This window comes from Protopterus annectens, chromosome 3.part0 (genome assembly GCF_019279795.1).
Source record: "Protopterus annectens isolate FY-2018-M chromosome 3.part0, PAN1.0, whole genome shotgun sequence".
NCBI classification, from domain to species: Eukaryota; Metazoa; Chordata; order Ceratodontiformes; family Protopteridae; genus Protopterus; species Protopterus annectens.
In genome coordinates, this window is record NC_056731.1 from 165,338,696 (window position 1) to 165,364,841 (window position 26,146).

General features: G+C 45.9%; 1 protein-coding gene across 1 annotated transcript in view; it reads right to left on the bottom strand.

The window, feature by feature from the left end:
* LOC122796295 overlaps window positions 1–26,146 on the bottom strand; it is a gene marked incomplete in the record, with an annotated part of 1,783,369 nt that overhangs the window by 974,568 nt on the left and 782,655 nt on the right.

The window sequence follows — 26,146 nt, forward strand, 5'->3', positions numbered from 1 at the left end:
TTTCCTCAAATTTCCTTAGGATGTCTTGAGCAGTGGAACCAAATAACTTTTGCTTTTCCAATGGAGCATCCAAAAGCTTAGCTTTAACATGTTCTGGCAGAGAATGTTCCTTCAGCCAAGCATGCCTGCGTATAACACCTGTCATTGCTGACCTACATGAAGCTTCCAATGCATCATAACCACACTGCAAGAAGTGGTTGCTAACCTGCTGGGACTTATGTACCAGATCCTGAAGGGATTTACGGTCAAGGGGTTCAGAAGACAATTTCTTATGCATTTCTTCTAACAAATACTCTTGATACTGTATCATGTGAAATAGACAATTTAATGCCCTCATTGCAAGAGTGGCAGAAGTATACACTTTTTTACCCCATCTCTCTAATGCCCTGGACTCCTTTGCAGAGGGGAGTGGGTTTTTAGAAGTAACAGCTGCAACCCGTTTACGGCCCTGTGAAATAGTTTCAGGGTCAGCAGTGGGCCTTATAAAGGAAATTGTGTATCCGGGACCCTGTAGGACCTATCGGGCTTAACAGGGGCTGGAGGCAGAGTGTCAGGAGTCATACTAGAGTCAGAAAAAACATCAATCACATTTAAAACGGGAGGAATAGCCAATGGTCTATGCCGAGGTAAATGAAGAAAAGTTCTAAGTCTTTTCCTGGAATCAGAATATTCCTAGCCCTGCCATTTAAAATGCTCTCATAGTGTGAAGGGTCTCCCCAAAGGAAAGCTCTTTAGGAGGGGAGGCTGAGGGAATAGATTCCTCTGCATCCGAATCCTCGTAGGCCGAATAAGCCTCCTCCTGGTAGTCTGAGTGATCCGAGTCAACAGAGGCCTCCTCTGAGGAAAGGAGATCAGGAGGATCCATCCTGGGCCTCTTGTCTAGAGGGGGTTGGGAGCCCCTGTCCTGATGAGGCTGAGAGCCCCTAATTAAGGAGATAAGGTCCTCTACTAAGGTTAAAATCTGTGAACTAGAAGGACTCTGAGTAATAACACTGGGAGGCATGACTTTAGTGTGTTTTGTAGCTTTAGCCCTGGTGAAGGCCTTAATAGACATGGATGCAGGAGGCCTGGCTGCACCACGTGCTGGTGTAGCTTTGTCTAAAGGTATGGTGTCGGAGGATTCCTGTACACCAGCTTCAGAAGGCAATTCTGTAACCGACTCGGTAGAAGCCTCCGGGGCCGAGGTTGTCGGTTGTATTATTTCAGGGTTCGGAAGGTCCAAGGACTCGGTATCAGCCAAGACAGAGACACTCGCGGTAGGCCTAGCCGCGGTTTCAGCCGAAACCGCGGTCCGCGTGTGTCGGTCCTTGTCTTTCCGTTTTTTAATTAAATGAGATGTCGGGTTTCCGACGGCATTTTGTAAGCAAAACTATCCCCAAAAAACTCTTATGCGAACTCCGACCGACATCTAAGAGTGCGTCGGTTGAAGGAAGCGCAGGCTGAACAGGCAGAGACGTCGTGGTCTGAGCCTAGGCAGGGAAGACAATACGAGTGGAAATCCTTATGAGGTATTAGTCTCCCACAAGTTAAACAATTAACTTTTTCCTGACATCGGCTGAGGCAAGAAAAGGTCCACAACGGGTACTAAGCTTTTGAAGTCTTCGGATAGCGAATTTACAGGAGCTGGCCGACAGGCACTTGCGAACTGCTTCTGCTTCGGGCACCACGTGGCAAGAAAGACCGAGGAAGATGGCGTCGGCTGACGTTCTTATACCCCAGGCGTTGTGACGTCGGGGAAAGGGCGACATCAGCCGACGCCGGACCCAGACTTTGGAATCCGGCCGACCGAAGGGCTGCCTGAGGCAGGACAACCCATATGAGATGACTGCAGATGCATCCATGAAGGACATCTGGTATTTTGTAGCCGTAAAGGCTAGGGTAGAAAGGTACAATATATCTTTTTGCTCCACCTCTCCACGGCCTTGCTGTCCTTAGCAGGTAGGACAATGGTAGTAGGAATAACTTGGATGCCCTGTCTGTACAAATGAAAATAGTGGCAGGGTCTACTGGGGAGGCACTTATCAGGAATTAATCTTTCTGGAACCCTGTATAATCAATCTGCCCTCCGAGGAGCAGGAGGTTGGGAATCAGGACTAATGGATGCTGCTGAGAATGCATCCGGGAAGGCGGGTTGTAGAGGTGGGATAGGTGACTGGTTAGGTGATTCCACTTATATCAGGTCATAAAATCTTTTCTGTGCTACAGACATATCTGAGCATGCCTAAAGTGTTCTCTCTCATCAGGTTAAGTGTTCTCGAATGTAAAGGTCTTCCATTGGGGGAATCCAGTTCAGCAGCAGCCTCTTCAGATGACCCATACCCCAGTGGGGATGAGATCTGTGAAGTGTAGGAGAGGGAATCTCAGAGGAATCAGACAGTTCCTCCTCTGCAGGCTGACTCAGTCCTTTCAGGTATAGAAGGCCTAAAGCGGAGCAGAGGTGGAGCTGCAGGAGAGAACGCAGAGGAAAGCCTGAGGGCCATTAAAGCATTAGAGTGACTCTGGCTGAAGGCCTGCCAGTCAGGTAAGGCCTCAGGTGCTGGAGTGGTGTGTCTGGTAGTCTGCTTTTTCTTGGAAGGCCTAGCTGGCATCTGGCTGACGGTAGGCCTGGGAGAAAGAGTGGCGGGGGCCTAGTCCAAAGCGCCCATCGAAGGTACTGGTTCCCCCATGGCATCTGTAATGGGTGCCAGTATATCCTCCCTGGATGTGTCATCAGCTCTAAATTGTGCAGCCTCCTGAAAGGTACCCACTATCTATGGTGGCGGAAGCAGAGACCTCATCCAAGCTAACAGCGGCTACAGGTTGAGGAGCGGTAGAAGGAGGTGCAGTGGAGGACGTAGGCCACAGATATTGCCCTCTTCCTTAGCAGTTCAGATAGTGCATAGGAGGCAGCTTCCACACAGATGTCTTGGGCGCTGGTTCTCAAGGTATAAGTTGAGATCTTGTAACGGCAAAGGGTCTTGTGGACAAAATATTTACAGATAGCGGAGTTTTTGTAGTCGTGCTCCATACCCAAACTAGAGACACTGGTCATGGGTGTCTGTGTGGAATTTGATGACCACAGTTGCACTTAAGTCTTACCTGACATGAACAGACTATAAAATACAAAGGACTGAAGAAAAAATCCTCAATGAGATACTTAACTTTTAATCCGAAACAAGATCAGACGTCCGTGAGTAGCAGGAACACCTGGCTTATGGCTGGCAGCTGCAAAGTTCTGAGGGCTGGTGCGTGCAGACGTCACCTTTATGGCCCAGGCTCCTATCTCCATGTCAGACGCACCAAGAGAGACTTTAAAAGCTTGGGAAACCTGGCCAGACAAGCTGATCAGAAGGGTAAACCCACTAGCAGAATATCGCAACATTGAACTAGAAGGACATCATATGCAGAGTCCATGCAGCCACTTTAACAAAACTAGTGTCTAACCCTTGAAGTAAACACCCGATGAAACTACAGCCCTAATGGAATGGGCTTTTACAGGGGGAGAGTGTGTCTTACCATGCTTCGCAAAACAGAACAAAATAGCCATAGAAATCCAAGCAGAAATAGTTTGGAAACCCTGGGATGATAGATTTCCTAACAGAGTTGGTCTTGTCTAAGTAAAACCCAAGTTGATTATGCACACTCAGGGTGTGCAACACCTTCTCACTATAACTTTCTGGAGAATTACAGAAGGGAGGTAAATTAATGGATCGGTTCAGTGACAATTCATTGACTAGCTTAGGCATAAAAGGACTGGTATATGCAAGAACACCCTGTCTTTACTGAAAAACAAAGAGGCAAGAGGCCATTAGGGCCTGGAGCTCAGACACGTCTGGCTAAAGTTACAGCTAGGAGGAGTCCAGTCTTCCAGGTGTAATGTACGGACGCTGATGAAGCTGACTTGACAGGAGGGAAGAGTCCGCTTTTCAAGTACAAAATTAAGATCCCAGAGCAGATGCATAGATTTCCTGGAGAGTCTAATGTGAAGACGACCATTAAAAAATTTAGCCTCAAATCTGCTAGTTGGGGGGGGGGGGGGGGGGGGTAGAGGCAGACAAGCATAAATAGCTGACAAATGGGTCTTCAATGAAGATTAGGCCAAGCCAGCATTGAGCAATCCACACAGAGAACCAAGGGGACTTGCACTGATGATGGTTTTGAGAGACACCAAAGTAAAAATCTCTACCAGTTGGATAGGTAAGATTTTTCTGGTATTGGTTTTCCTGGCCACCTGCAAGATCCTTAGCACGTCCTCAGAGAACAAATGTCTAAAAGGAAAGAAAAGTTGTGTAAAATCTTACCATTAACAATAGACTTTCTTCTCTTCAGTATTGCAGTATTCTGTGCATACGGGTTTTCTCCTCTTGCAACCCAAACGTCTGGCAAGTATCCAAAATAATTCAGTCACTGTATGGTGTGGGGACGCCTGACATGGCTAGCAAAGCATGGGCCATAAAAGTGATGTCTGCACACACCAGACCTCAGAACTGAGCTTCCAAGTCAGAACCAGTCCTTACAAGGGTAATGCAACTCCTGTGCCATCCAAAAAGGGAACTGTCATGACAGGAGGAGTAGGCGAGTGGGAAGAAATACTGCAATATGAAAGGCAAGGACATAGTACAGTTTTGTACCTACCATAAATGTAGATGTCCGATAGATATGCAACTGCAGTCATAACATATGGGCTGTCCTGCCTCAGGCAGCCCTCGGTCGGCCGAATTCCAAAGTCTGGGTCCGGCGTCGGCTGGTGTCTCCTCTCCGTCACAACGGCTGCAGTATAAAGGCATCGGCCGACGCCATCTTCTTCAGTGTTTCTTGCCCCAGATGCCAGGTGCCCTCCTAGGAAGGCTAAATTTGGTAAAAGGATAAAAATAATCCCAAACATGCACAACAGTAATAAACAGATACACCATAGGAAATACCCCCAGCTAATGGGATAGGGGGAAAGGACCCCAAAAAAGAAGGATACAGAGGGGTAGGAGGGTGGGAAAATCCGACTGCAGTTGCAAACTGCAGTCATAACATATGGGTTGAATACCATAGCCAAGCTGGGGGTGGATGGATCTATGATAAGGATGGTGTAGCTAAAATCCCCTGAAGGACTGCCAAAGCAAAGCCTGCTCGGGATCTTGAGTATAAAGGCAGGTTGTAGTGCTTGGTAAATGTATGCACGGAGCTCCACGTAGCAGCCTCTACAATGTCCTTTGTTGCCACTCCTCTTAGGAAAGCTGTGGAAGTGGCTAAAGCTCTGGTGGAATGTGGCCTAATATTGGCTGGCACACCTTTTCCATGGAATGAATAGCAGAATCTGATGCAATGTCCAATCCATTTTGAAAATGGTTTATTTGGAGATGGCTTTTCCTTGTACTCCAGCAGCATAGGCTACAAACAGTTGGTCAGACTTCCTGGTGGCCTTAGTTCTGTCCAAGTAGTAACGTAGTTGTCTGCGTATGTCCAAAGTATGCAGTAGTTTTTCCCCCCTATTTTGAGGATTGGGGAAGAATGTAGGCAGGTGAACAGCTTGATTTAGACACACCCTGGAAATAACTTTTGGCATGAATGTAGGATTTGTTCTTAGAGAAACTCTGTCTTGATGAAAAATGAGGAAGGGAGGCACTGCCATGAGTGCCTGAATCTCCGAAACTCTTCTTGCAGATGTGACTGCCAATAAGACGGTCTTCCATGAAAGAAATTGCATTTCTGAAGTTGCTGCTGGTTCAAATGGAGGGAGAGTTAATTTTTCCAACACATAATTGAGGTCCCATGCAGGTACTGGCTGTTTTCTGGGAGGTTTGATATTCTTTATCCCTCTCAGAAACTGTCTTAGCAGAGGATGTGAAAACACTTGAGGGTCACAGTTGTATTTTGCCGAGATTGCTGAGGCATGAATCTTCATTGAAGAGTATGAGAGTCCAGTATGAAATAGTTCTGCCAAGTATTCTAATATGTGAGGTATACTCGGTAATGCTGTGTCCTGACCCCTGTTGGCATTCCAGATGCTGAATCTCTTCCACTTGGCTGAATAGGTTTTTCTGGTGGAAGGTCTGCGTGCTTCCAGCAAGATCTCTTGAACTGATTTGGAAAGAGAGTTAGATGGACAAATCATGGTAGCCTCCAGGCTGTCAGATGTAATGTTTTCAGGTCTTGATGTACAGTCCTGAAATTGTGTTGTGTTAAGAGCAGGGGCCATAGGGTCAGAGGCCATGGTTTGGTCCGAGTTATGGTCAATAGCAATGGGTACCAGTGTTGCCTTGGCCAGTCCGGAGCTATCAAAATGCCTGTTGGTTGTTCTGCTTTGATAGTCAGTATCACCTTGGTCAGCAGAGGCAGAGGAGGGAATGCATAAATTTTTAGAGAATTCCAGCTGAAGGAGAGAGCATCCGTTTTCCAGGCTAGAGGATGGTGAGTCCTTGTGCAGAACTTTTCCAGGTGATGATTTAAGTGGGAAGCGAAAAGATCTACGTCCGGTCTTCCCCATGTCTTCGTCAGCTGAGAGAAAATGTGAGGGTGCAGCATCCATTCGTGTGTTTCCATAAAATTTCTGCTCAGCTGGTCCGCCAGTACATTGTCCTTGCCTGGTACAAACTGGGATTGTAAATGTATCTTCAGGCTCAGAGATTTTTCCCAGAGAAGCATCGTTAGTCTGCAGAGGGGATAAGAATGAGTGCCTCCCTGCTTGTTTATGTACCACATGACAGTGGTGTTCTGTCCTTATTAGCAAATGCCCTTGTTGTAGTGATTTTTCGAAAGTTTCGATTGCATGTATCACTGCCAACATCTCCTTTTGGTTTATGTGCAGATGCCTTTCCTTTGGCGTCCAAAGACCTTGAATGCATCTGCCCTCCATGTGCGCCCCCCATCCATGGTCTGAGGAGTCTGTTGTAATCATTTGGCCTGCTTGAGGTCTGTTGAAAGACATTCCTTTGTTTTGCTGACTGGCTTGAGCCCACCATAAGAATTTCCTTTGCAGACATGGAACAAGTGGGATTATGTCCTCTAGGCTTTGGCTGTGTTGAGACCATAAGTTTTTTAAATACCACTGCAGCTTTCTCATATGAAGTCTTGCCAAAGGTATCAGAAGGATGCAAGATGCCATGAACCCCAGGGCCTGCAGGATTTTCCTTGCAGTCAGCTGGGAGAGTTTTGCTAGGCCTTTGAAGTACTCTGGTAAATGCTGCTGCTTTTCCTCTGTGAGGTAGGCCATTTGGTTTTGTGTGTCCAGTTTGGCTCCTAGGAAGATAATCTGTTGGGATGGCAGCAGTTTTGACTTCTGAATGTTGACTGTGTATCCAGAGGCCTGCAGTAGATGCATGACATAGTTCAAATTTTCTTTTAAGGTTTGTTTGTTGTCTGCTTGTATGAGGCAGTCGTCCAGGTAGGGGTATATTTGAATCCCCTGCAGTCTGCAGTGTGCCACTACTGATGCCAGGCATTTCGTGAACACTCTGGGCGCAGTAGATAAGCCAAGCGGCAATGCTGAGAATTGATAATGCTCTGTCCCTGCAAGAAATCTGAGGTATCTTCTGCAGCTTTGTCTGATTGGGACACGCAGGTATGCCTCTGAGGTCCAGAGTGACCAGCCAAGATCCCTTGCCCAGCATGGGAAGGAGTTGCTGCAACGTCAGCATTTTGAACTTTGGCACCATGAGAAAAGTGTTTAGAGTTGACAAGTCCAGTATGGGTCTCCATTTGTTTTCTTTTCTTGGAACAAGGAACAGTCTTGAATAAAATCCCTGGCCTTGCTCCTGAGGAGGAACCCTTTCTAATGCTTTTATACTTAGCTTGGAAACTTGAGTGAGCGCCTCTGCCCTTTGATGATGTGGCAGGTTTGGCATGCCTTGTCTTATTGGTAATGTGTGGAAGTGCAATCTGTAACCTTTGTCTATCAAATCCAAAATCCAGTTGTCCTTGGTTAAGATATGCCAGTTTTGAGAGAATAAGGATAATTTTCCGCCCAAAGGTGCTTCTCTTTGAACCATTGTAGGTGGTACGAAAGTCAAGTCATTGTGATTGTCCTTGTGGTGCAGCTGAACTGTCTGCGCCACTTCTTTGATTTGGAGGTTGCCATTGGTGGCCCTGTAAGATCCTCGGTATTGCCCTCTACCTCGGGCACGCCTGCTTTTTCCCCTTTGAAACTTGTCAGAGCCGGGGAAGGACCAATTCTTTGAGGGCCAGTTTCTGCTGAATCTGGGTGGCTGAACCTGAAGGAAATCCTTGACTGTCTGTACTGACTTTGCTTTTTCCTCTATGGATTTCAGTACATCTTGTGCATTAGCACCAAACAGCTTCTGTTTTTCCAGAGGTGCATCAAGTAACTTTACTTTAACATGGTCAGGCAAAGACTGATCCTTTAACCTAGCATGTCTATCAGTCCCAGTCATAGCTGCCCTACATGAAGTTTCCAGTGCATCATAACCACACTGAAGAAAATGGTCATTAACCTGCTGAGTGTTATGTATATGATCCTGCAATGCCTTTTCATCAATAGGCTCAGGAGAGGCTTTTTCTGTAAATCATCCAGGAGAAAATCTTGGTACTGAAACATGTGAAAAAGGCAGTTAAGTGACCTCATGGCTAGGGTAGTAGAGGTATATACTTTTTTTACCCCATCTCTCCAGGGACCTTGCTTCTCTGTCCGCTTGCAGAGGGTTTTTGGCAGAGGAGGTAGCCACTCCCTTGGGGCCCTGTGAAATAGTTTCTAGATCCACAGAGTGGGCCTTAAAAAGGTGCTTGTGAGTGTCAGGGACCCTATAATACCTGTCCGGCTTGACAGGAGCAGAAGAGAACCAAAGTTAGCACTAGTCAGAGAAAACATCCAAAACATCCATAACAGGTGGAATAGCCAAAGGTCTGTGCTGGGGAAGCTTGAGGAAGGTACGAAGCCTTTTCCTGGAGTCAGAGAATTCCTGACCCTGCCATTGAAAATGTTCCCTCATGGAATGCAGGACTTCACCAAATGAGAAATCCTCTGGAGGGGAGGCAGAGGGAATAGATTCCTCAGCATCAGAGTCCTCGTAGGCCTGGAAGGATTCTTCTTGGGTATCCGAATGCTCAGAATCCCCAGAGGCTTCATCCGAAGATAGGTCGTCTGCCTGCTCAGTTCTAGGCCTTTTCTCTGCAGGTGGCTGAGAACCCCTGTCTGGATGAGGCAGAGTCCCCCTGATAAGGGAAATAAGATCTGCAGCCAGAGACATGATCTGCTTATCAGATGAAGGGGCCTAGGCAGCAGGTTTAGGATGGGCCTTGGCCTGGCTGGCGGCCTTAGCACGTGCAAAGGCCTTGATGGACATGGATACAGGAGGCCTAGCAGCCCCACGTGCAGGCGTAACCTTGTCCACAGAAATGGTGTCGGGTAGATCCAGAACTTCAGTTTCCGGAGGAAAATCAACTGGCACCGGAGAGATCTGACACCGAAGGTCGTGTTAACGCTGTGTCGTCTGCCTGGAGCGGTGGATTTACCACTTCCGAAGGGACCGGAGCACTAGCAGAGGGTTTAGGAGTAGCATCGGTAGTGGACGCGGGCCGAGGGTGTCGGTCCCAGTCCTTGCGGTTTTTAGCAGATTGGGTTGTCGGTTGATACGATGGCATGATATACGCAAAAGATTCACCGAAAAAGTCCTCTGCGAATTCTGCCCGGCGCCTGAGAGTGCGCTTATTAAAGCAAGCACAGGCCGAGACGTCATGGTCTGGGCCCAGGCAAGGAAGGCAGAGAGAATGGAAGTCCTTATGAGGTATTTGTTTACCACAAGACAAACAATTATTAACTTTCTCAATTTGTTCTGACATCGGCTGAGGCAAGAATAAATGTTCCCCAATGGGGTACTTAGCTTTTAGATGACTTCGGTACTGAAGACACAGGAGCTGACCGACCGGCACTTGCGAACTGCTTCTGCTTCGGGCACCGCGTGGCAAGCAAGACTGAAGATGGCATCGGCCAATGTCTTTATACTCCAGCCGTTGTGACGTCGGAGAGGAGGAGACACCAGCCGACGCCGGACCCAGACTTTGGAATTCGGCCGACCGAGGGCTGCCTGAGGCAGGACAACCCATATGTTATGACTGCAGTTGCATTCTTGAAGGACATCTATGGTTATGGTAAGATTTACCACAACTTTTGCATGCCCTTCTATTCGCATGTTGCAGTAATCTGTACATATGGATGAGTGCCAAAGCTCACTGAGGAAGATGGAGGTGGCCTAGTAGAATGCTCCAAGAATCTATGGAGGATAGCCCTGGCAAATCCAGCTCTGGCCCTAGAAATGTAGTTTAACATGTAATGTTTGGTGAAGGTATGCACAGAGGACCAGGTGGCTGCTTCAAGTATAAGAAGTGTCCAAACCAATGAAGAAAGCCCTACAAGAGACCACTGCTTTGGTGGAGTAGTTGTAAGAGGAAGAACCAACGCTGTCTTGGCCAATAGGGAGTCACCAGCAAGATTTTTTTGGTCCGTCTTGCTGGATATTCAACAGGACTACAAGAGGGAAGGGGGAATGCATAGAGAAACATCCCCTTCCAGTAAATTGAAAAGGCATCTTTTGCCATAGCCTGTGCTTCTGGTAGTCTGGTGCAGAAGAAAGTAGGCTGCTAATGGAGGAGGCAAACAGGTCTACTTGAGGTGTACCCCACTGGTGGACCAGGTCCAGGAAGACATCCCTGTGAAACATCCATTTGTGTGCCATCGTCATGGATCTGCTGAGGGAGTCTTCCTGAGAATTCTGTAGGGAAGGTTATGCATACCACCTTGTTAAGGACCCTACTTCCCTGGGAGGTGGGCAGTTCCCACACCAGGAGAGCTAGTCACAAAGCAAATAGGATTTACACCCCTGCTTGATGAGATCAGCACTGTGGTATTGTCTGCAAAAATTTCTTTTAAGGGTCCTGGTTGGAGTCTGGTTTGGAAGACCCGTAGGGCCAATAATATTGCCAAAAACAAAGCAGCTAACACAAACAAAAGACAGCAACAAGTTTAATAACAGCAAAGTTTTCAGGTATCAAGTACCCTTCCTCAGTGCTTAATGACATTCTCCATACAGTTAGCAATTTATATACACATCAATTAATTCTCACATCCAATTAAATAATTCATTCTGATAAAGTTAGCTGACAAAAACGTAAGAGACAACTGTAGCAGCGTTGTGCGTTAAATCTACCTTCTGTGGTTTGTGCAATAAAAGTTTTCTGTACATTACAGCTGGAACAGCTTGCCTTTTTTCATTTACTTGTTTGTGGTTTGGCACAGAGACCACCTTTGTTTAAATAATTAACCACAATAAACTCTTAAAAAATAAAGCATTAAGAACACTATATGCATACATCGTCAAAAAAGGTTATATATATAATAAGAGAAAATAGTGAACTCAAACTTCTATCAAATGGTCTCAAACCTGTTTTAAAATTAAAACAAAAGGCGGTTTAATGTGATTATATAGAAGTTTGAGTTGACTTTACCTTATTTTATTATATATACAACCTTCTTCCTGTGTGGCACTGGCCACACTCCCTGCACTTTCACGTGCCCTAGAGTTACTCCCCAGCCTAAGGCTGAGGCATATGTGCACATGGTCCATCTCGGTTGAGATGGTTGAAGGGGAAGACCCAGGCTGAGGTTCACCTGGCTCAACCACCAGTGTATTTCCTGTTTGAGGCAGGGTAGGAGGGGTACCCTGTACTTGAGGGGGTGACAATGCTGCACCCAAACTGACCTGCGATACCACTGCAGTTTCTTCACATGGAGTCTTGCTAAAGGCAACAAGGGGATAGTGGACACCACGTAGCCAAGAAGCTTGAGGTACTGCTTTGCAGTCATTTCTGTGGCATGAAGGCCCAAAAGTTGTAGAGTCAAGTTTTCCACATTTTGTGGTGGAAGGTACGCTCTCATACCTGTATTACTCCTGCACCCCAAGAAGACCATGTATTGTGTAGGCTCCAGTTGTGATTTTGGGAAATTTATCTGAAATCCCAGGGACTGCACGAGTGCATAGACAACTTGTAAGTTAGAGACACCAGGAGTGCTATAGCAACTTGGTGTTGCAGGAGGGTCTGTTTGCAGTCTGGTCTGAAATGAGCAGGTTATCCAAGTAAGGGAATATCTGGATTCCTTTTGTCCCACAAAGCAATAATTGGAGCCAGACATTTGGTGACTGGGTGCTGTGGAAAGCACAAAGGGCAAGGCAAAGAATTGAAAGTGAAACAAGCAGACCGAGAACATCCGGCATTTCCAGAAACTGGGCCTTATCGGGATGTGAAAACAGGCATCCTTGATGTCTAAGGCTGCCATGAACCCTTGAGGAAGGAGTGGGAAGAGGGTTGGTAAGCATCCTGAAAGTTGGCACCTGAAGGAAGAGGTTAAGAGAAGTCCAAAACTTGTCTCCAGGGAACATCTTTTCTTGGAACCATGAAAATCCGAGTAGAAGCCCCTTCCTATTGCAGATAGTGGGACTGTTTGAATGGTGCCTGGAGTCATAAGGTTGTCTAGCACATGTAATAGGGGAAGCTGTTCTTTTGGCGGCTGTGGGATTCCCTTTCTTTTTGAAGGGGTGAGTCAGGTCATGAAGTATCCATCTTTCATTATAGACAGGACCCACTTGTCTGAAGTGACAAGTCTCCACACTTGGAGACCGTGTGAGAGGCATGACGACAGACGGATAGAGTGAGAAGGCGAGGACTCCAGTGTTGGCAATCACACTACCTACTCTGTCTTGAAAGGATGGCCTCTGGCTGGTAGATAGGGTGGCTCTGGAAGGAGTAGGTTACTTACCAGAGGCTTTTTTAGGCCTAGTAGAGGAGGCGGCCTGTGAGTGTTTTCTGATAATTTGAGTTTTGGCTGGATAATTCCTCTGAAATTCTGAGACCGGAAAAGCCAGTAGGTGTTTTAAACTCCTGGATCTCTTTCCCCTTTTGCTATAAAACCTTAAACACCTTTGCTCCAAATAGGTCTGTATTGTCCAAGGGAGGATCTACCAGCTTAGCTCTAAACTCATCTGGTAGGGGTTGAAGGCATAGCCAGGAATACCTTAAGGTAGATGCTGACCTGAGGCCACAGCAGCATCATAGCTGCATAGAGTTCATGGCAAACTGAGAAGTAAGGGCAACTAGGGAACATAGTTGAGCTTTGGCAGCAGTCAGGGGAGTCTTGACAATTCCTTGGAAATCTTGTCCAAAACAGATGAGGCATATTTAGCCATGTGTGTCTGATTAGTTGCGATGAAGGGCAGAGAAGCAGAATTATTTCTTACCCAAGTACTCCATGGTTTTGCAGTCCTTGTCAGCAGGGAAGAGGGTCGTGGAAGGCAGAATGTTCAAAGCCTTGTCAGTAGGAATGGAAAGTGTGGCAGGGTCGGTAGCAGGATACTTAATTAGGGACTTTATAAAACCGATCAGTTCTGCGTGAGGCTGGGGGGCTAAGAATTCAGGTTCAAGGATGCTGCTGAAAAGGCATCCAGAAAAGCAGGAAAAATGGGTGTAACAGCAGTAGGAGTTGGGGAATTCATCTGAATGAGGTCATCTCTCTTTTGTACCTCTGTCATTTCTGATTATTCCCAATTAAAACGTTCCTTCATTTTAGCAACAGTTTCCACAAAGGTTAGATCCAAATGTCAGGATCAACAGATTGTTCCTCTGGGGAACCACACCCAAAGGGAGAGGGCAGCTGTGAGGCATACGAAAGAGGTTCTTCAGAAAAAACAGAGTATTCTTCCTCTTCCATCTGAGGTGTGTCTGATGTCAGAGACCTGGGGCTCAGTATTGGAAGTGGAATTGTGGAAGTTCCTGGAGTGGTAGGTCGTAAGTCCACAAAGGCATTAAACAGGCTTTGACTGAAAGCCTGCCAATCCAGAGTACATTCAGGAGCAGGAGACACATGCTTTTCCTTCTTAAGCGATGGCCTAGCAGGCGTCTGAACTGAAGGCCTAGTGTTGGACTGTAAGGAAACAGAGGGGTTGACGGTACTACCGAAAAGTACAGTTTTGTACCTACCATAAATGTAGATGTTCGAAGATCCACATTGCTGCAGTCCTAACACTTGGGTAGTCCGCTGTCCCAGTCGGCCCGAATACCAAAGTATATGGCTGACGTCTGTCAAGGCGCATTAGTCTGACGTCAGGACGTCAGGGTACAAATGCGCATGACAGACGTCATATCCTCAGTCTTTTCTTGCCCCAGATGTCAGAAGACCCTAAAAAGATAAGGCCAAAACCAAAAAACACCAAACACTCCTGTACCAAACAAATGTACAATATATACAAATTTACAAAAGTACAACCCCACACACACAACCACCCCTAAACACAGAGGGGAAGGAGGGAGGGTAAATTGGACTGCAGCAATGTGGATCTTCGAACATCTACATTTATGGTAGGTACAAAACTGTACTATGTTCTTCATCCCACATTGCTGCAGTCCTAACACTTGGGTAGAATCCCAAAGCAGAGGTAAGGGAGGCTGGCAAATCATAAAGAAGCAGGAGCTGTCAACATGCCCTGCAAAATAGCTGTGGCAAAACCAGCCCTAGATTTAGAGTAGAGAGGAAGGTGGTAATGCTTAGAGAAAGTATGCACTGAACTCCAAGTAGCTGCCTCCAAAATATCCTTAGTTGCCACCCCTTAGAAATGCTGTTGAAGTGGCAGTAGCCCTAGTGGAATGAGGCCTAATCCCAGCTGGAATCTCCTTGCCATGATGGGAATAACAAAATGCAATGCAAAACCCAATCCACTTAGAAATAGTTTGTTTTGACACAGGCTTGCCCTGAGAACTCAAAGCAAAAGAAACAAACTGCTGAGACTGCCTAAAATCCTTAGTCCTGCTTAAATAATAACGCAACTGCCTGTGTACATCTAAAGTGTGCAAAATCTTTTCCCCTTATTTTGGGGATCTGCATAAAAAGTAGGCAAATGAATAGTTTGGTTTAAAGCCACACTAGAAACCACCTTAGGCATAAAGGAAGGATTAGTACGTAATGATACCCTATCCTTATGGAAAATCAAAAAAGGCTCAACCGCCATAAGGGCCAGCAATTCAGAAACCCTTCTTGCAGAAGTAATGGCCAACAAAAAAGCAGTCTTCCATGACAAGTATTTCAATTCAGCAGTAGCCATGAGGCTCAAAAGGTTGTAGAGTAAGTTTCTCCAACACAAAATTGAAATCCCAAGCAGGAGTAGGAGCTCTACGTGGGGTCTTATATTCTTTGCCCTCTAAGAAATTGCTTGAACAAAGGATGAGAAAACAATGGTGGGTCACAATCATAGTGAGCTGAAATTGCTGCAGCATGAATCTTAATGGAAGAGAAAGACAAACCTTTGTCCAATAACTCAGTAAGATATTGAAGAGCCACACTCAAATTAGGCTCAGAAACCTCCAAATCCTTTGCTGCACTCCAAAATAAAAATCTCTTCCATTTTTCTGTGTACACTTTCCTTGTACTAGGTCTTCTGGCTTCCATAATCACATTCAAAACTTGTTGAGGAAGTTGAGACCTGCTGTGCTTCAAAACAGAATATGCCAGGCTGTTAGATGAAGAGAGTGAAGCTTGACATTGAGTAGATGACCGTCCCTCTGAGACAATAGGTGTGGAATCAAAGGTAAAGGCCATGGAGGCTTCCTTACTAGACCCCTCAGTAATGGGTACCAGTGTTGCCGAGGCCAATCTGGAGCTATTAAAATCATCCTTGGCTTGTCTTGTCTGACCTTTAGGAGTACCTTTGGGAGAAGAGGCAGAGGTGGAAAGGCATACACATGAAGATTTTTCCAACTGAAAGAAAGAGCATCCACTTTCCAAGCTGTGTGATGAAACCTTTTCATGCAAAACTTTGGCAGCTGGTGGTTTAGTGGAGAAGCGAACAGATCTATGTCTGGAGTTCCCCATAACACTGTCAATTTCCGAAATACATGAAGATCCAGTTTCCACTTGTGGGGATCCATGATTTGCCTGCTTAACACATCTGCTAAGGAGTTCTGCGCTCCCAGCAGAAACCTTGCCTGAAGAGTTAATTGCAAGCTGAGCGCAGTCTCCCACAAAATCATTGCTTGCCTGCATAGAGGATAAGAATGTGTTCCCCCTTGTTTGTTGATGTACCACATGACAGTTGTGTTGTCTGTTAGAATCAACACCTGCCCTGGAAGAAGTAACTCCTTGAAAGCCATTAATGCAAACTGGACTGCTAACATCTCCTTCATGTTGATATGTAGATGCTGTAGTCTGGCAGGCCACTTGTCTTGTATCCACTTTCCATTCAGATGAGCTCCCCAAGCTATGTCGGAGGCATCTGTCGTTAGAATCTGACTCGCCTCTGGCCGGGTCACAGAGAGTCCCTTGTTTAGGTGACATTCCTGAGCCCACCACAAAAATTCCTTTTGAATGCAAGGTATTATTTGAATGACAGTGTCCAAATCCTGGCAGTGCTGTGTCCATACATTTTGAGATACCATTGCAGCTTCCTCATATGCAGTTTGGCATTGGGAAGCACCAGAATACAAGATGCCATGAACCCTAAGGCTTGAAGGACTGTCCTTGCAGTCAGCCCGGACTGAAGAGATAGTTGATGGAAGTAAAGGGAAAGATTCTTTTGTTTGTCCGGGGTTAAAAGGCCATCTGGGTTGCTGTATTCAGTCTCACACCCAGAAAGCACATGTCTTGAGAGGGTACTAGACTGGACTTTATTTCGTTCACAGAATACCCCAGGCATCTTAGCACTGCTATCACATATTCCAAATGCTGTAAAGGTCTTCCTTTTCTTGAGCCAGAATCAGGCAGTCGTCCAAGTAAGGATAGATTTGTATTCCTTTTAGCCTGAAGTAAGCTATCACTGGAGCCAGAACTTTTGTGAATACTCTGGGCGCAGTAGATAAGCCAAAGGGCAATGCAGAGAACTGATAATGGGAATTCCCAGCTCAAACGCAGATACTTCCTGCAACTTAGTCTGATAGGCACATGAAGGTAAGCTTCCTTGAGATCTAAAGTTACCATCCAGTGATCTTTGCCCAGCAGAGGTAAAAGCTGTTGTAACGTCAACATTTTGAACTTGGGAATGTCCAGATAAGTGTTGAGGATAGATAAATCCAAAATTGGTCTCCACGTGTTCCCCTTTTTTGGTACTAGGAACAGGCGAGAATAAAATCCTAGGCCCCTTTCTGGCACAGGAACCGGCTGAATGGCCCCTATTTGGAGTAACAGAGAAATTTGCTTGTGAGCCTCTTTTCTTTGTAGAGGAGGAATGTCTGGCATGCCTTTGAAAGGAGGCAAGGTATGGAAATAAAACCTGTAACCGTTGTGAATGATATCCAATACCCATCTGTCTTGGGTAATTAAACTCCAATTTTCTTTGAAAAGTGCCAGTCTTCCTCCCAAAGGTGCTGCCAGACGAGAAAGCACTGGCAGCTGAAAAGGCAGGTCATTGGGTCTGTTTACGAAAGGGCTGACCCCTGCCCTCACCAGAAGACTGAGCAGGTGAACTCCCTGTTCTAGGCCTAAAAGAACCTTGAGCTCTGCCCTTACCACGTCTAGACCTACCCCTAGACTGGGAATCATAAGCAGGATATGTCCATCCCTTAGTAGGCCAATTTCTACTAAACTGGAGGCTGAACCTGCAAAAAATCTTTAACAGTCTGCATAGACTTAGCCTTGTCCTCCATTTTCTTTAAAACTGCTTCCACAGGCGAACCAAACAACACGTCAGACTGTAAAGGAGCATCCAAAATCCTTGTCTTAACATGCTCAGCTAAATTCTGATCCCTCAGCCAGGCGTGCCTGCGAAGAACAGAACCAGTGGCAGCCACCCTCGAAGAGGCCTGCACAGCATCAAAACCACATTGCAAGGAATGCTTACCCACCTGTTCAGACACATGAACTAAATCCTGCAACTCTTTACACTCAATACCTTCCGCCAAAGCATCCACCTTAGACTTCAATTGTGAAAGGAGATAATTTTGATATTTTAACATGTGGACCTGGCAATTCAAAGCCCTCATGGCTAAAGTGGAAGAAGTATACACCTTCTTTCCCCATCTATCCAAAGCCCTTGCCTCTTTATCCGGAGGAACAGGATTTTTAACAACAGAAGCCTTAACACCTTTAGGCCCCTGAGAAACAGTTTCTGGGTCTGCCCTAGGACTCTTAAAAAGATACTTATGAGCTTCAGGCACCCTATAATACCTATCTGGTTTAACTGGGGCAGGAGGCAAAGAATCAGGGTTCAGGGAAGCCTCTGCAAAACATCTTCCACCACATCCAGAACAGGAGGTATAGCTAAAGGCCTATGCTGGGGTAAAACAAAAATTCCTAAGCCTCTTCCTGGAATCAGAGAAATCTTGACCTTCCCATTTAAAATGCTCCCTCATGGAATGAAGAGTCTCTGAAAAGAAAAATCCTCAGGAGGAGAAGCGAAGGAGTAGAATCATCTACATCAGAATCAGAATAAGGAGGATACTCCTGCAAGTCTTCAGCCGAAGACTCAGAAGCCTCCGAACACTGCTCAAAACTCTCAAGCTCCGGTTCCACCCTAGGCCTCTTATCAGGAGGGGGCATAGAACCTCTAATCATAGTAATCAAATCTTCTGCCATTTTAAGCATATGTTTCTTAGGCAAAGATCCTGAAGAAGTAGGAGAGACACCCACTGAAGTTAAACCCGGCCTGCCTCTCAAAGAAGCCTTGGAAACAGAAGGGGAGGGCCTAACCACCTTAGGAAGGGAGGGAGAACAGCCACCTGAGAAGCCCCTTCAGCCTGGCCTACCTCCTGAGAGGACACATCTTGTAACAGTAAAGTCTCTCCCTGAGACTCCAAAGAAACTCCTGGCAGAACCTCCGGCTCCACTGAGCCTTCTAAAGAACCGACGTCCGGGACTGACGGTTCTTCCAACCTAGGCTTTGCTGCTTTGTCCTTGCGCTTTTGACGAAGCGGGCGCCGGAGCATCCGGCGGCATTTTATAATTACAACGCTTTCCAAAACTAACCTGGCACAGTCTAATCTTCTCTTTATAGTGCGTTTGTTAAATCTAGCACAAGAGCGACATCCAACAACGCCGTGCTCAGGCCCTAAACAAGGTATACACAAGGTATGGTAATCCCTATGAGGTATCTGTTTCCCACAAGAAATACAGTTATTCACTTTTTCTGACATCCGGTTAAATACTGAGGCAAGAAAAACTAAAATATTCCCCAACGGGGTACTTAGCCAACTTTGATTCGGTCTGAAACTCCGACTTCAGAAAATTTCAGAACGCCAACCTGCACTCGCAAAACTGCTTCTGCATCGGACCATGCGGCAAAAAAGACTGAGGATATGACGTCGGTCATGCGCATTTGTACCCTGACGTCAGACTAATGCGCCTTGACCGACGTCAGCCATATACTTTGGTATTCGGGCCGACTGGGACAGCGGACTACCCAAGTGTTAGGACTGCAGCAATGTGGGATGAAGAACATCCGCAGGTTCCCCCTCGGCGTTGGAAGCGGACATCAGAAAAGCCTCCATGGATATGCCCCCTACGCTGGATTGTGCAGCCTCCATATAGTTACACCCAGTGTATCAGAGGCACAGGAGCCTTCAAACCAGGCAGGTGTCGATCACGGGCTGAGGGTCGGATGGAGGAGGTACAGTGGCAATCTTAAGCCTGTCTTGGCCTTTCTAGGTGGTTCAGTAGGCAAGTCAGCAGAACCCTACATATCTAATGTTACCCGTTTCAAACATTGGTTTTCTAAATACAAGTGTGTGGAGTCGGCTACAGAGAGTTTTGGGCACAAACACCTGGCAGGTGGTGCAGGCTTTGTAAATGCGCAACCTAAACAAAAAAAGCACTGGTCGTGGGTGCCCTTGTGAGGTACCTGACGGCCGCACTTAAACTTGCCCTTTCTGGAGGACATGAAAAAGTATTAGAAACAAAACAATGACTAAAAAGGTTTCCTAATGAGACACTTACCGGATTTCTCTAGAATCAGACGACCGGGAAGGCAGGACCACCTGACTCTTGACTGGCGTCTGAAGTTCTGAGGTCTGGTGCGTGCAGACATCACTTTTATGGCACAAGCTCTGTTAGCCACGTCAGATGTCCCACACACCATACAGTAACAAATCTTTTGTATACTGGACGGACATTCAGGTAGCAAGAGGAGAAAACCCATATGTACAGAATACTGCAACATGTGAACAAAAGGACATATAAAACCCTATCAACCACAGAGTCAGCTGGAGGGTAAACAAGTGGGGATGGATGAGAGTTCCTTTGTCCTGTGGAAGACGGTCCACCCTGTGAGGTAACTTGTGGTGACTGCCCTTGGCTAAAAGCTGGAGAAGCGGGGACCAATGTTGTCTTGGCCAAAAGGGAGTCACCAGCAATATACTTAGTTTGTCCAGCTGAATTTTAAACAGAACTTGGGGAATAATCAGAAAGGGAAGAAATTCATACAGAAATATCCACTTCCAGAAGAAAGTGTGTCCACCTTCCATATCAGAGGGTGTAGGACTGGCACAAATTTGTGGAAGCTGTCTGTTAATGAGGGAGGCAGAGAGATCTACTTTAGGTATACCATACTGGTGGACAATGTACAGAAACTCATCCCTCCGAAGAATCCATTCATGGGATTGTATTAGAGACCTCCTTAAGCCGTCTGCCACACAATCTTGGCTGGATGGAATGTACACTGCCTGAAGGGTCAAATGGACTGCCAGCTCCCAAACTTGGAGTGCAAGCCTGCATAGTACGTAGGATTTGGTTGTCACTGCTTGTTCACATGCCAAAGAACTGAAACACTGAACAGTTTTAAAGGTCCTGCGAGGAAGAGAGGACTGAAAAGTCTGAAGAGGTAGCAGCAGTGCCCTCATCTCCCTTACACTGTGTTCCCTTTGAGAGGGGGACCATACCCCACAACCTTCCAGTTTCCGAAAGCTGCTCCCCCCAGACTACATCCGAAGAGTCTGTGAACAGCTATTGGACTTGTGGCAGATGGTGCAAGGGGAATCCTGGATTGAAGGACACCGACTCCACCACTGTAGATGTCCTATATTCCTATGTTGCAGTATTCATACTGTGCGATTTCTCACCTCAAGCGACCTGTCATTAGTTCCTATACAAAAGCTTAAGCCTGGCAGCTGTAGGTGCGTGGGACGTCACATGCAAGGCAATAAACCAGGGACCATAAATGTGACGTCTGCACGCACAGTCCTCAGAACCTGTCTGCCACAGACGTTACTTCGAACGCTTCACTATGACCGAAGACTTCTAAAGATAAATACCCCACTGGGGATTTTTTCTTTTGCGTACACTTGAATTTGGTTGCTGTAGATTCCCCTTTAGCCGATGTCTGACAGAGCAAATTTAAGTGTGGGCGTCAGATACCGCACATACGACCGGTGTATGTTTTACTTAAAAGTACAGTTTTGTACCTACCATAAATGTAGATGTCCGATAGGTATGCATCTGCAGTCATCACATATGGGTTGTCCTGCCTCAGGCAGCCCGTCGGTTGGCCGGATTCCAAAGTCTGGGTCCAGCGTCGGCTGATGTCGCCCTTTCCCCGTCAGAGCGCCTAGGGTATAAAAGCGTCAGCCGACGCCATCTTCCTTAGTTTTTCTTGCCCCAGATGCCAGGTGCCCTCTAAGGAAGGCTAAATTTGGAGAAATGCAATAAATTCCAAACATGCACAGAAATATATATATATATATATATATGTATATGTAAATATATATGTAAATATAAATATATATATATATATATATATATATATATATATATATATATATATATATATATATATATATATATATATATATATATATACATATACATATATATATATATATATTTACATATATATACATATACATACATATATATATATATATATATATATATATATATATATATATATATATATATATATATATATATATATATATATATATATATATATATATATATATATATATATATATATATATATATATATATATATATAAACAAATACACCATAATAAATAACCCCAGCTAGCTATGAGAGGGATAAGTACCCAATAAATACCACAGAGGGGAAGGAGGGATGGTAAACCTGACTGCAGATGCATACCTATCGGACATCTACATTTATGGTAGGTACAAAACTGTACTATGTCCTTCATGGATGCATCTGCAGTCATCACATATGGGTAGAATACCATAGCCAATCTGGGGGTGGAGGATCTATGTAAAGGATGGTTAGATAAAATGCCCTGCAGGACTGCCGTAGCAAAGCCCGCTCTAGATCTGGAATATAAAGGTAAATTGTAATGCTTGGAAAATGTATGCACGGAGCTCCATATGTGATGACTGCAGATGCATCCTTGAAGGACATAGTACAGTTTTGTACCTACCATAAATGTAGATGTCCGATAGGTATGCATCTGCAGTCAGGTTTAATGAGACCCTGGATACCACCTTTGGCATAAATGAAGGATTGGTTCTCAATGAGACTCTGTCCTGATGAAAGGTAAGAAATGGCTGTACTGCCATGAGGGCCTGTAACTCAGATACTCTTCTTGCTGAGGTTATGGCCAGAAGGAAGGCAGTCTTCCAAGACAGGAACTGTAGTTCTGCAGATGCTGCTGGTTCAAAGGGAGGCAGTGTTAGTTTTTCCAACACGAAGTTAAGGCCCCAAGTAGGCACTGGTTGTTTCCTTGGAGGATTGATGTTTTTAATTCCTCTTAGAAACTGTCTTAGGAGAGGATGACAGAAGACAGGTGGATCAGTATTGTACTCTGCTGAAATTGCTGAAGCATGAATTTTAATGGAAGAGTAAGACATGCCATTGTGGAGCATTTCTGCCAAGTATTCCAGGATATGTGCCATGTTCATCACTGTCACATCTAGGCCCTTTGTGGTGCTCCAAGTGTGAAATCTTTTCCATTTTGCTGAATATGCCTTTCTTGTGGAAGGCGAGCTTCCATGATGATATCCTTCACTCTCTTGGATAGATTATCCTGGGGAGGAGTCAAGGTATTTTCCAGGCTGTTAGTTGCAAGGTTTTCAGGTTGGAATGCAGAGTTTTGTAATTGTGCTGTGTCAGGAGAAGTGGCCATTGAGGAAGAGGCCATGATTTCGTGCGTGACATGCTCTTTAACAGTGGGTACCAGTGCTGTCTTGGCCAGTCCGGAGCTATCAGAATCACTTTTGGCTGCTCTGCCCTGATCTTCAGTAAGACCTTGGTCATTAATGGAAGAGGTGGAAATGCATACACTGTTAGAGTTCTCCAGCTGAAAGAGAGGGCGTCCACTTTCCATGCTTGTGGGTGGTATGTCCTTGAGCAGAATTTCTTCAGCTGATGATTGTGGGGGGAGGCAAAAAGATCCATGTCCGGCCTCCCCCATGATTGTGTTATCTGAAGGAAGATGTCTGGGTGCAGCATCCATTCGTGTGCATCCATGATATTTCTGCTTAAGCTGTCCGCCAGTATATTGTCCTTTCCTGGCACAAACTGGGATTGCAGCTCTATATTGAGTTTCAAGGAAAGTTCCCATAGATTTATTGCCAGTCTGCAAAGAGGGTAGGAATGGCTGCCTCCTTGCTTGTTTATGTACCACATAACTGTGGCGTTGTCTGTCCTTATTAGCAGATGGCCTTGATGCAGAAAGAGTTTGAAGGCCTCGATTGCATGCATCACTGCCAGCATTTCCTTTTGGTTTATGTGCATGCATAGCTCTTTTTGTGACCATAGTCCTTGAATGCATCTGCCCTCCATGTGCGCTCCCCATCCATGGTCTGAAGCGTCTGTTGTAATGGTTTGTCTGGCTATTGGTTTGCTGAAGGGCAGACCCCCTGAATTACAGGAGCTGGCCGACCGGCACTTACGAACTGCTTCTGCTTCGGGCACCACGCGGCAAGAAAGACTGAGGAAGATAGCGTCGGCTGACGCTTTTATACCCCAGGCGCTGACGCCGGGAAAGGGCGACATCAGCTGACGCCGGACCCAGACTTTGGAATCCGGCCGACCGAAGGGCTGCCTGAGGCAGGACAACCCATATGTAATGACTGCAGATGCATCCTTGAAGGACATCATGACCACAACGCCTGCTCCATTTGTCAGTCCTTCATGCCAAAGACCCTACGCAGCCAACTGGCTGCACTTAACTTGTATTTCGAAAATAGAACACAAATGCCTCACTCTCAGGATGGATCCCAAGTTGGCAGTCCAGTTGAAAAACAGAGGAAGAATGCCAAGGTTTCCAGGCCTTCTCCCGATGCCACTCCTCCATCAGATGTCCCGCAAACTACAGATTTAGGGGCCAACGGACACCCAATTACTGTCAGCTTTGACAGTTCCTCTGAGCGAGGCAGTTTCTGCAGCCACAGAAAGCACGTCCGCAGAGTTCATCCAGATGTCAGCCATAAATGAGTTGGAAAAAAACACTTGGTCGGCCGACAGTCTTCTGCTCCAGCCCAGGCCTCTGTCTCTCAACCTACCCCTAAGCCCACGCCAACAAAGAAAAAACAAAAGACTAAACACGAGCCTCAAGGAGCTCCAGATTGGCAGTTGTATACCAACTCACTAATGCAGGCCTTTATGGCTCTTAGGCCTTCAGGCCCTGCACCTACCAACTTTCCTGTGTTGAGCTCCAGGCCAGTCTTTGCTTCCTCAATACCTTTAACCACTACACATCAGGGAGAAAAAGAAGAACCAGAGCAGTCCTACTCCTCTTCTGAGGAATCAATTTCCTATGTTTCCCAAACTGCTTCACCTGTGGATTATTACTCTCCAAACAAAGACTATTAAAGGAGCCCCACAAGAGAATATTACCTTTGGGGAAACTATTACAAAAATGAAAGTACTTCAAGTGGGATACTGCCTTAATGTCAGATATCCACAAAAGATAATTTGAACTTCTGCAACTTGAGTAAAGATCCCCTTCAGCAATTCCACCTGTGCTTCCAGTTTTCCCGGATGCCATTAACTCTGTCTCTAAGAATCCAGATTCCCAACCTCCTGCCCCTAAAAGGTCAGATAGAGTTTACAAAGTGCCTGATTACCAGAAATTTCTGGTGAAACCTCCCCTGGCTGTCCCAGCAGTTAATTGTAGCGTTTCCAGACTGTCTACACAATTAACCTCTGCTTCACTTTTGCTAACAGATAAACCAAAAAAACCATGGACAGAATGAGTAAAAAGGTATACACCTCCTCTGCCCTGGCCTTCAGAACTATCAATTTCGAAACACACATGGTTAAATACACCCTGGACCTGTCTTCCCAGGCTTCCACCTTGTCGGCTAATACCCCAGACTGTCCAACCAAAGCTGACGTTGCATCGAAAAGTACAGATTTGTACCTACCATAAATGTAGATGTCCGATAGGTATGCATCTGCAGTCATAACATATGGGTTGTCCTGCCTCAGGCAGCCCTTCGGTTGGCCGGATTCCAAAGTCTGGGTCTGGCCTCGGCTGATGTCGCACTTTCCCCGACGTCAGAGCGTCTGGGGTATAAAAGCATCAGCCGACGCAATCTTCCTCAGTTTTTCTTGCCCCAGATGCCAGGTGCCCTCTAGAAGGCTAAATTTGGATAAATGCAATAAAATTCCAAACATTTGCAAAATTATATATATACACGTATATACAAACAAATACACCATAATAGATTCCCCCAGCTGGCTAAAAGAGGGGTAAGCACCCTAGGAATACCACAGAGGGGTAGGAGGGAGGGTAAACCTGACTGCAGATGCATACCTATCGGACATCTACATTTATGGTAGGTACAAAACTGTACTATGTCCTTCAAGGATGCATCTGCAATCATAACAATACGCTCTGACGTCGGGGAAAGTGTGACATCAGCCGAGGCCAGACCCAGACTTTGGAATCCGGCCGACCGAAGGGCTGCCTGAGGCAGGACAACCCATATGTTATGACTGCAGATGCATCCTTGAAGGACATCTGTCTCTAGCTACACAAGCAGCCAGGCACTATCGTGTGCAGACACAATGCAAGAGAGGCTTCAGCCAGGTCTGCTGCCTCTGCCTTATGCAGATACTCCTGGCTTCGCCTACAAACCACTACCAGAGGATTGCACATCTAAATTCATGGGTACTCCTGGACCACAACCTTTTACTTGGCAAAAACTAAGAACTCTTCCAAAACCTTAGAGAAAAGCAAAGAAAGTACAGTTTTGTACCTACCATAAATGTAGATGTCCGAACTGGATAGCATCTGCAGTCAT